The sequence below is a fragment of the Coregonus lavaretus genome, assembly GCF_964263955.1.
Source record: "Coregonus lavaretus genome assembly, chromosome: 12".
Taxonomy (NCBI): domain Eukaryota; kingdom Metazoa; phylum Chordata; class Actinopteri; order Salmoniformes; family Salmonidae; genus Coregonus; species Coregonus lavaretus.
The window spans coordinates 57863792-57875355 of NC_139999.1; positions in this window are offsets into that span (position 1 = coordinate 57863792).

The window sequence follows — 11564 nt, forward strand, 5'->3', positions numbered from 1 at the left end:
TTGAGGTGGTTTAATAACGCTGAATATGCACAGGCACGGAACAGCACAGTGTATGTAGTATGGATGGGCTAAGGCACTTAGTGGTCAGGCAACTTGCTTCAACCAAAGTGTGTGTGTGTGGTATATCAACAAGGACGCACACTGGCCTTGGCTAACACAATGAAAGATAACTGTTGGGAAAACACAAGGATGGCTGGAACTTTCTCTCACTTGACTTCTCTCGAACTGATCTTCTCTATGCTGGAGATCGCCCAGCATGCTCTGCTCCACTTCACCGGTGGGCGGAGCTACAGCTCTGATATAATGAACTAACATTACTGATATGATTAACTACAAATACTTCACAGCCTTTTGTACAGCCGCCCCTGAATTCACTATGTTAATTCACTCATAAGAAAGGCTCAATACTTAACTTGACTATCTTAACTCTTACTTAACTCTTACTTGCATATCATATCCAAACTTAACAGACATGAGACCAGATGTCTATGGGTGTCTAGCCATCCCATCAGCAGAGGGCCTGGCTAGGCATAACCACTAATAACAAATCAACTCTAGTCCAGTACTTAAATGATGCAAAGGGTTCTCTGCTCTAGTGGAGTAGAGAAGCTGCTGTCCATAACAGCCGGGCAGGAACACTTAGTCCATCAGGGGCACACTGTGGGGAGAAAGTCCTCATGGGAGAGGGGTGAATGTAACTGATGGAACGCTGCTTTGTTCTAACAGCAGGAAACACTCCAAACTACTAGGGTGTCAGCTGGCAGGAAACTAGGGGGAACACCTGACTGCTTAGCTAATAGGGCACCAGGGACACCTAAAGGCCTGGCAACGTGGCCTGACTAATAACTAAGGGCAGGACACTGTGGCAAGTAAAGGCTGACAGGCAGGCCTACTACATGGATCAACAGGTCTCCAGCAACTGACTATCAGAGGCTGTTGGGGATACCAGCAGGGTATCTGTATAAGAAACAGTCTCTGGGGCTGACACAGTCTGAGACTCGAAGGAGGGAGCGCTCTGGGCTCCATTGGCAGGAGCTGGCTTGACCCCTAGAGCAGGGCCAGGTGGTAGCTCTATGGTGGATAGCGTAAAGGGCTCCGGCTCTGGTGGAGACTCCCCAACCGGATCAGGCAGGGACCTCCAGACGAGGGGAAACTGAGGGTCAGGAGCCAGATCTGAGCTGATAATCGGGCTGAGCTGAGGTCTCACAGCAGGGACAGACGTGTTCTCCAGAGAAGGCAGCAGAGCTCCCCAGGCAGGGTGTGACTGTGGACCCTGGGCTAGAGCTACAGAGGGTTCTCGACGACTGGCAGATTGGGGCTCCCCGACTGAGCCAGGGTGGACCTCACAGGCAGGGACTAGCGGAGGTTGCAGGGCAGAGGACTTTTTTTTACACTATTGTTTCTTTTCTTGGGTCCTGCTCAGCCCTTTTTCCCAAACCTTTACCGTGTGTTCAAAATAAACATTTTATGTTTGACGGTAGCTTATGGTTGTCGGTGTATTTTTCGTTCTCACTGTTTCCATGTCACGATTCTAATTTGCATGAATTATGTTACGGGTCTCTTGTCCATCCACCCTAGACGTTTAAAGCCACAGGGTTCGTAACACGAGGACTGGATGGGACCTCTGGGTGGAGGCTGAAGCGGCCCCCGTAGAGGAAGCCATTGTGGGCTCCCACTCAAGAACAGGTGGGGGCTCCCCAACGGAGCTGGGCTGGTCTCTTTGTGCTGAGGTAAGTATGAACCGCACTGCATGGTCAGCCGGTGTCTGGAAGACAGGGCCAAGTGGAGGGCCCATGGCTAGAGATTAACTGGGCTCCTCATCAGGAGCTGGTGGGGGCTTGTCGTTGGCTTCTGGTGAATCCCCCCTAACTGAAACAGGGATGACACTTAGTGTAAAGCCAGGTGGTGGCCCCTGGGCTGCAGCTGGTGCCAGAGATACTGTGACAGGGGCTGAGGATCCCTGGGCTGCAGCTGGTGGCAACCAGGGGGATGCTGGCTGATGATCTGCATCAACAGCGGTCTGTGGGCCTGTGGCTGCAACACGATGGCTCTCTGTTGCGGGAGCTGGTGATCTGAAGACAGGGCCAGGTTGTACCTTCAGGTCCAGCTGGGCTGCCTGGGTAGGAGGCAGCGGGTCTACTATGACGGAAGCAGGCTGGGCCCTTGTGGGTGGAGAAGGCTGCTCCTCATGCCCGGCAGACAGTGAGTCTGATTTGACAGGGGTAGGCTGAGCTCCTATAGCAGGAACAGACAGGAAACTGGAGCACGAGGTAGGCTCGGCCCCATAATCAGTGGCATACAGGCACTTGAGGGAAGCAGTAATCCTGGGGAAGGGGCAGACTGGGCCCCATCTGTGGTAGCTGGTCTGGGCTCCAGGACAGGGGTAGGCAGAGCCCCTGTGGCCGGAGAGGGCTGTAGCACCATGTTGGTCTGGATCACCACGGTGGCTGCTACTGGCTGATGCTCTGTAGCCGGAGCAGCTGAAGAGTCCACCTCGTTGATTAACTTCGGCTCTGTAGCAGGAGCGGGTGGCAACTCTGGAACAGTGGCTGGCTGCAGGCTTCTGTTGACTGATGGGTCCTTCGTGGCGGCAGACTGAAACACCTTGTCAGGAACAGGCTGAATGCAAATGAATTACTTAAAAATCATACAATGTGATTTTCTGGATTTTTGTTTTAGATTCTGTCTCTCACAGTTGAAGTGTACCTATGATAAAAATTACAGACCTCTATATGCTTTGTAAGTAGGAAAACCTGCAAAATCGGCAGTGTATCAAATACTTGTTCTCCCCACTGTATGTCTCTTAGCTGGACCAATGGTGGAGGAGTAGCCTACTGACAGGAGAATGTGAGCGCCGGGACTGAGGGAACTCATAGCTGCTGGAGGAGGCTCTTGGTAGCCGCACTGTAGGCTTGGAGTGTCACTCTGATGATACGGCAGTAGTGTCTCATCAAATGCTGGAGGCCACGTTGGGGGGTCAGGCCACTCACTGTTGTCATACTGTCCATCGCAAGCCATATCTTCTTCGTTTGGTGATGGCTTTGTATGCTCAACCAGCTCTGACACGGACAGTGGTGGTGCCATCAGAACTCCATCTACTGGAAGGATACCTTGGGATGAGGGCTCTGTAGGGGCTGGCTTAGTGGGAGAGAGACTAGCTATAGACAGGGATGTGAGTTGTGGCAGCACGGAGTGAAGAGTCTCGGTGAGCTGTACCATCTTATTTTTTTATTATTTTTATTATTATTAATATTTATTTTATTAATTTTTTTAGGGGGTAGATCAGCTTTAATATTGCAGATAGATTGTAACTTCCATCAATGTAATTGTCTGCATTGCTTCCAATCCCCCATATGTTTTTTTTCTCGCAAATATATGTATGTATACAGTGTATATGTATGTATACAGTGTACATATACATATATATATATATATATATATATATATATACACTGCTCAAAAAAATAAAGGGAACACTTAAACAACACAATGTAACTCCAAGTCAATCACACTTCTGTGAAATCAAACTGTCCACTTAGGAAGCAACACTGATTGACAATACATTTCACATGCTGTTGTGCAAATGGAATAGACAACAGGTGGAAAGTATAGGCAATTAGCAAGACACCCCCAATAAAGGACTGGTTTTGCAGCTGGTGACCACAGACCACTTCTCAGTTCCTATTCTTCCTGGCTGATGTTTTGGTCACTTTGAATGCTGGCGGTGCTTTCACTCTAGTGGTAGCATGAGACGGAGTCTACAACCCACACAACATTTTTACATTTTACATTTTAGTCATTTAGCAGACGCTCTTATCCAGAGCGACTTACAGGAGCAATTAGGGTTAAGTGCCTTGCTCAAGGGCACATTTACGTCATTTAGCAGACGCTCTTATCCAGAGCGACTCACCAATTGGTGCGTTCACCCTATAGCCAGTGGGATAACCACTTTACAATTTTTTTTGGGGGGGGGGGGGGGTAGAAGGATTACTTTATCCTATCCCACACAAGTGGCTCAGGTAGTGCAGCTCACCCAGGATGGCACATCAATGCGAGCTGTGGCAAGAAGGTTTGCTGTGTCTGTCAGCGTAGTGTCCAGAGCATGGAGGCGCTACCAGGAGACAGGCCAGTACATCAGGAGACGTGGAGGAAGCCGTAGGAGGGCAACAACCCAGCAGCAGGACTGCTACCTCCGCCTTTGTGCAAGGAGGAGCAGGAGGAGCACTGCCAGAGCCCTGCAAAATGACCTCCAGCAGGCCACAAATGTGCATGTGTCTGCTCAAACGGTCAGAAACAGACTCCATGAAGATGGTATGAGGGCCCGACGTCCACAGGTGGGGGTTGTGCTTACAGCCCAACACCGTGCAGGACGTTTGGCATTTGCCAGAGAACACCAAGATTGGCAAATTCGCCACTGGCGCCCTGTGCCCTTCACAGATGAGAGGAGATCCCTCAGGAGACCATCCGCCACCTCATCAGGAGCATGCCCAGGCGTTGTAGGGAGGTCATACAGGCACGTGGAGGCCACACACACTGCTGAGCCTCATTTTGACTTGTTTTAAGGACATTACATTAAAGTTGGATCAGCCTGTAGTGTGGTTTTCCACTTTAATTTTGAGGGTGACTCCAAATCCAGACCTCCATGGGTTGATACATTTGATTTCCATTGATAATTTTTGTGTGATTTTGTTGTCAGCACATTCAACTATGTAAAGAAAAAAGTATTTAATAAGATTATTTCATTCATTCAGATCTAGGATGTGTTCTTTTAGTGTTCCCTTTATTTTTTTGAGCAGTGTATATATATACAGTGGGGAGAACAAGTAATTGATACACTGCCGATTTTGCAGGTTTTCCTACTTACAAAGCATGTAGAGGTCTGTAATTTTTATCATAGGTACAGTTCAACTGTGAGAGACGGAATCTAAAACAAAAATCCAGACAATCACATTGTATGATTTTTAAGTAATTAATTTGCATTTTATTGCATGACATAAGTATTTGATCACCTACCAACTAGTAAGAATTCCGGCTCTCACAGACCTGTTAGTTTTTCTTTAAGAAGCCCTCCTGTTCTCCACTCATTACCTGTATTAACTGCACCTGTTTGAACTCGTTACCTGTATAAAAGACACCTGTCCACACACTCAATCAAACAGACTCCAACCTCTCCACAATGGCCAAGACCAGAGAGCTGTGTAAGGACATCAGGGATAAAATTGTAGACCTGCACAAGGCTGGGATGGGCTGCAGGACAATAGGCAAGCAGCTTGGTGAGAAGGCAACAACTGTTGGCGCAATTATTAGAAAATGGAAGAAGTTCAAGATGACGGTCAATCACCCTCGGTCTGGGGCTCAATGCAAGATCTCACCTCGTGGGGCATCAATGATCATGAGGAAGGTGAGGGATCATCCCAGAACTACACGGCAGGACCTGGTCAATGACCTGAAGAGAGCTGGGACCACAGTCTCAAAGAAAACCATTAGTAACACACTACACCGTCATGGATTAAAATCCTGCAGCGCACGCAAGGTCCCCCTGCTCAAGCCAGCGCATGTCCAGGCCCGTCTGAAGTTTGCCAATGGCCATCTGGATGATCCAGAGGAGGAATGGGAGAAGGTCATGTGGTCTGATGAGACAAAAATAGAGCTTTTTGGTCTAAACTCCACTCGCCGTGTTTGGAGGAAGAAGAAGGATGAGTACAACCCCAAGAACACCATCCCAACCGTGAAGCATGGAGGTGGAAACACCATTCTTTGGGGATGCTTTTCTGCAAAGGGGACAGGGCGACTGCACCGTATTGAGGGGAGGATGGATGGGGCCATGTATCGCGAGATCTTGGGTCGTGGCTGGGTCTTCCAGCATGATAGCAACCCGAAACACACAGCCAGGAGTGGCTCCGTAAGAAGCATCTTGGAGGGAGCTGAAAGTCCGTATTGCCCAGCGACAGGCCCGAAACCTGAAGGATCTTGAGAAGGTCTGTATTTTACATTTTAGTCATTTAGCAGACGCTCTTATCCAGAGCGACTTACAGTTAGTGAGTGCAAACATTATATTTTGTTATTTTTTCATACTGGCCCCCCGTGGGAATCGAACCCACAACCCTGGCGTTGCAAATGCCATGCTCTACCAACATCCCTGCCGGCCATTCCCTCCCCTACCCTGGATGACGCTGGGCCAATTGTGCGCCGCCCCATGGGTCTCCCGTTCGCGGCCGGCTACAACAGAGCCTGGATTCGACCAGGACCACTGCGCCACTCGGCAGGTTAATTATGTCTTTACCCCTACCTACATGTACAAATTACCTTGACTAACCTGAACCCCCACACATTGACTCGGTACCCCTGTATATAGCCTCGTTATTGTTGTTTTAGTTTATTTAGTAAATATTTTCTTAACTCTAGTATGAGTATGGAGGAGTGGGCCAAAATCCCTGCTGCAGTGTGTGCAAACCTGGTCAAGACCTACAGGAAACGTATGATCTCTGTAATTGCAAACAAAGGTTTCTGTACCAAATATTAAATTCTGCTTTTCTGATGTATCATATACTTATGTCATGCAATAAAATGCAAATTAATTACTTAAAAATCATACAATGTGATTTTCTGGATTTTTGTTTTAGATTCCGTTTCTCACAGTTGAAGTGTACCTATGATAAAAATTACATACCTCTACATGCTTTTTAAGTAGGAAAACCTGCAAAATCTATACTTGTTCTCCCCACTGTATGTATGTGTATGTGTGTGTGTATATATATATATGCATACACATACATATCCTTTAAAAATATATATATATATTCCCCTTTATTACTTTCCAACCCCGCCACCCTTTCCCCACTTGGAGTAAACTAGTGAACAACAACGCCTAGGCCTCTACTTCCAGCCCATACCCACTATCTACATTTTATGGACACAGTCAATTTTACAGTATTTACATTTGTACATTACGTTTGTTCTTTCTCCTGAACTTCTTCTACTCTCAACCTCTCCAATCATTTTCATGATGTCCATCCGTTTTGCTTCTATATGCCATATCTTTCTAACTGTGCTCCTTCACAAAAGCTCCCAACCTACAACCCATACACTTATTATGGACACAGCGTGCCTACATTATTAGTTATCTCGTTGTTGTTAGTTGTTATTAGTCCCATCCTTCAATTCCATTCAACACCTCCCATCTATCTTTTAACACCATCCATATAGGATTTCTATTTGCCATATATATTTCAAATGTACTGTGATGTCTTACAAAAGTTCTGAACCTTTCTATTCTCATTGTTTCTACAGATTGTGAATTGAAAATAAACATTTTTGCTAATAGGATTATTATGTTATTGATCGATTGACTATGACTTTTCAGATCACCCAGTAGTGCTATATGCAGGGTTAGCTCCAGGTAAATATTGCAATCCTTTAGCCATTCCTGGACCTGTGTCCAAAAACAAGCTACAAATGGACAGTACCAAAACAAATGATCTAATGATTCTGTCTCTTCGCAGCAAAATCTGCAGAGCTGGGAAGATTGTATCCCCATATAAATAACATTATATTGGTAGCAAGAATTGTATATAATAATTTAAATTGAAAGATTCTAAGTTTTGAATCCGGTGTCGTTTTGCGTATCAATTCATAAACACTATGCGATGGGATCGGTACGTCAAAAATCTCTTCCCAACTATTTTGCAATCTATATGGGACGGCTGTCAATCCTTTGGTCCTTAAATTAAACTGATATACCTTTTTATTTATCACAGTTTTCCTTAACCAATTATGTTCTTTAATGCAAGGCCGACAGACAAGTTCCTTACTTTCTCCTCCTTCCACTTTCCTCTTCCATTTTTGCGGTAAGGCTGCAATTATTTGGTTGTAATTTTGGGTAGAGCAGACATTTCCATATGTTTTTGTTAGCTGCATGTGCGACATAACTCCACCAGTCCTACCGATGATATCATTTACAAAGATTATACCTTTTTTAAACATTCTCTCAAAAAATGATTTTTTTTCATCAATTAGTGTATTTGAGTTTAACCACAATATTTGTTGCATTATTTGTTCTGTCGTTTCTGGAGGATTAAATTGAAATTGCAACCAACTTTCTATGGCTTGTTTTAGAAATAGTGATATCTGGGAGATGATTTCCTTTTCAAATAACTGAAAGTGAGTGGTTGTAATCCGAATAAAGGGAAAAAGGCCATTCTTGAACATTGGGTGAGACAATCTTACTAATTTGCTAGAGAACCAGTTCGGATTTAAGTATAACTTTTGTATGACTGAAGCTTTTAGTGATAGGTCTAATGCTTTAATATTTAATAATTTCTGTCCTCCGAATTCATATTCATTATATAAATAGGCCCGTTTAATTTTGTCTGGCTTGCCGTTCCAAATAAAATTGAATAATTTTTTCTCATATAATTTTAAAAAACTGTTCGCTAGGCGTAGGCAAGACCATAAGCAAATAGGTAAACTGGGATAATACTAAACAGTTTCTCAGGGTGATTTTTCCACAAATTGACAGTTACCCAACTTTCCATGGTAGCAAGATCTTATCTATTTTTGCTAACTTTCTATTATAATTTATTGAAGTGAGATCATTTATTTCCTTTGGGATATGTATTCCGAGTATATCCACATCATCAGACCATTTTATTGGTAAACTACATGGCAATGTACGTTTTTTATATTTTATTGATCCAATACGTAAAATAGTACATTTGTCATAATTTGGTTGTAATCCAGAGAGGTTAGAAAATGTATCTAGATCCTCTATGAGGCAGTGGAGTGATTCTAGTTGTGGATTTAAAAGAAAACATGAATCATCAGCGTACAATGACACCTTTGTTTTTAAGCCCTGGATTTCTAATCCCCTGATATTATTGTTGGATCTGATTTTAATAGCTAACATCTCGATGGCCACAATAAATAGATATGCCGATAGTGGACAACCTTGTTTCACTCTTCTTGACAGTTTAAAACTTTCTGAGAAATAGCCATTATTTACTATTTTACACCTAGGGTTACTATACATGATTTTGACCCATTTTATAAGAGATTCACCAAAATTGAAATGCTCCAGGCATTTATATATAAACCCCAGTCGTACTTTATCAAATGCCTATTCGAAGTATGCTATGAATAGCAGGCCTGGTTTCTCAGATTTTCCATAATGTTCTATTGTTTCCAATACTTGCCTTATATTATCTCCAATGTATCTTCCTTGTAAAAATCCTGTCTGATTAGAATGAATAATATCCGACAATACCTTTTTAATTCTATGCGCTATACATTTTGCTAGAATTTTTGCATCACAACACTGAAGTGTAAGGGGCCTCCAATTTTGGACTGGATCTTTATATTTTCCACTTGTATCCTGTTTCAGTAATAATGAGATCAGACCTTCTTCTTGAGTGTCAGATAATCTACCATTTACATAGGGGTGGTTAAAACATGCTAATAGCGGTCCTCTTAGTATATCAAAAAAGGTTTGGTGTACTTCGACTGGTATGCCATCCAACCCTGGAGTTTTCCCAGACTTAAAAGTTTTAATTGCATCCAGAAGTTCCTCCTCTTTAAATTGAGTCTCCGCCATGTATATCTCACTAGATCAGGATATTTAAGCCTCCATATATCTACTAGTTCTAATGTATCCATGACATTCACAATTTCCTTAAGAGCATGTGGATGATTGTTTGTGGTGTGATTTCCTTTACGGTCTATTTAAAACAGTATTATAATCCCCCACCTTAATAATATTGTCTTGAATTGCTTGCAGGGTTGATAATTTATTATATATATTGTCAAAGAAGTGTGGATCATCATTATTCGGTCCGTAAATGTTAATGAGCCATATCTGTTTATTGTCCAATAACATATTTAAAATAATCCATCTACCTTGCGTATCTATTTGGACAATTTGCACATTCAGATCAAAATTACTATTAATCAAAATTATCACCCCTTTTGAATTTCTTTGCCCATGGGAGAAGTACATTTCGCCCCCCCCCCCCCCCCATTCCTTTTTCACGCAACTTCATCTAGAATTGTTGAATGAGTTTCCTGTAAACAATAGATATTATATTCCTTCTCTTTGAGCCATGTAAATATTGTTCTTCTTTTGTTATTATCAGCTAAGCCACCTAAGCCATTACAATTATAACTGGCTATACTTATTTCACCATACACCATAATGATATACAAGTTTCAAGTCTATTTATCATTATATATGTTTGTAAATTTACCATAAAAAGAAACCGTAATGATTGAGTGTCCATATAGCTGTACCATGATATTTGCATTGCTACTAAGTATCCCTTCAATTGTTCTCCACTAATTCCCCCGCTAAAGCCCCTCCCCATCCCAAGTTGAGCCGTCATCCCAGTGATCGGCATCCCACCCACATCCCTCCGGATCCCTAGGGCCCGAGAGGCCAGGACCCATCCATCGAAAACAGCACACAGTGCCACGCACAAAACAGAAGCAGATTAACCGCCAAAAGCATTTCCAATGCTGTCACCTCTATATATAACTATTTAAAAATATATATCTATTCAAATATCTTGCATATCTTATTTTCCATCATTATCAATTAATATGCGTAATAATGTCGGCAGTACATACGTAGGATTTTAACATATAACCCTGATTGCCATTGTATTACATTTAATTTATTGACAAGCAATTATTATCCTAGCAAATAATTACTGTCGTCCATCCCAGTAGTGTGGCCCCCTCCCCATGGGTTACTGCAGCCAGTGTTGCCAGCACTGCCACTACCTGGTTGGGGGTACCCCACCGGAATCCCCACCGGCTAGGTAAAAGGTCGTCAAGGTTCTCATTAGCAGCTTTGAGAATGTCCTTGTATACAATAAATGCATTGTTGGTTAAGGGCTGTAAGTAAGCATTTCACGGCGCATGTGGCAAAGAAAATTTGATTTGATTTGAAAAACAGAAAGTGTCTGAATACTTTTCGAATGCACTGTATATATAATCAAATCAATAGAAGGGTTTTGTAACCTCTTCCCCTGCCAATTTGACTGTTAAACTCATGGGTACACTAGCAATGGATGCCAGTCCTGACTTGAATGGGAACTGCCATCTATGGATTATATTTTTATGGTTGGTTGCAGCTGTCGGTTTGCCTTTTGCAGATTTCATAAAACAATCGCGGAAAACCCCCACATTTTGGAAAGTAAACGCCTACTGCTGAAAAGAGAATAGTAATCTGTCTGTAGAATCAATAGAAACTATACTGAACAAAAATATAAATGCAACATGCAACAATTTCAAAGATTTTACTGAGTTAGTGCACATAAGGAAATCAGTCAATTGAAAAAAATGCATTAGGCCCAAATGTATGGATTTTACATGACTGGAAATACAGATATGTATCTGTTGGTCACATATACCTTAAAAAAAGGTAGGGGTGTGGATCAGAAAACCAGTCAGTATCTGGTGGGACCACCATTTGCCTCATGCAGGTGAATGAATGGCATGACGATGGGCCTCAGGATCTCATCACGGTATCGCTGTGAATTCAAATTGCCATCGATAAAATGCAATTGTGT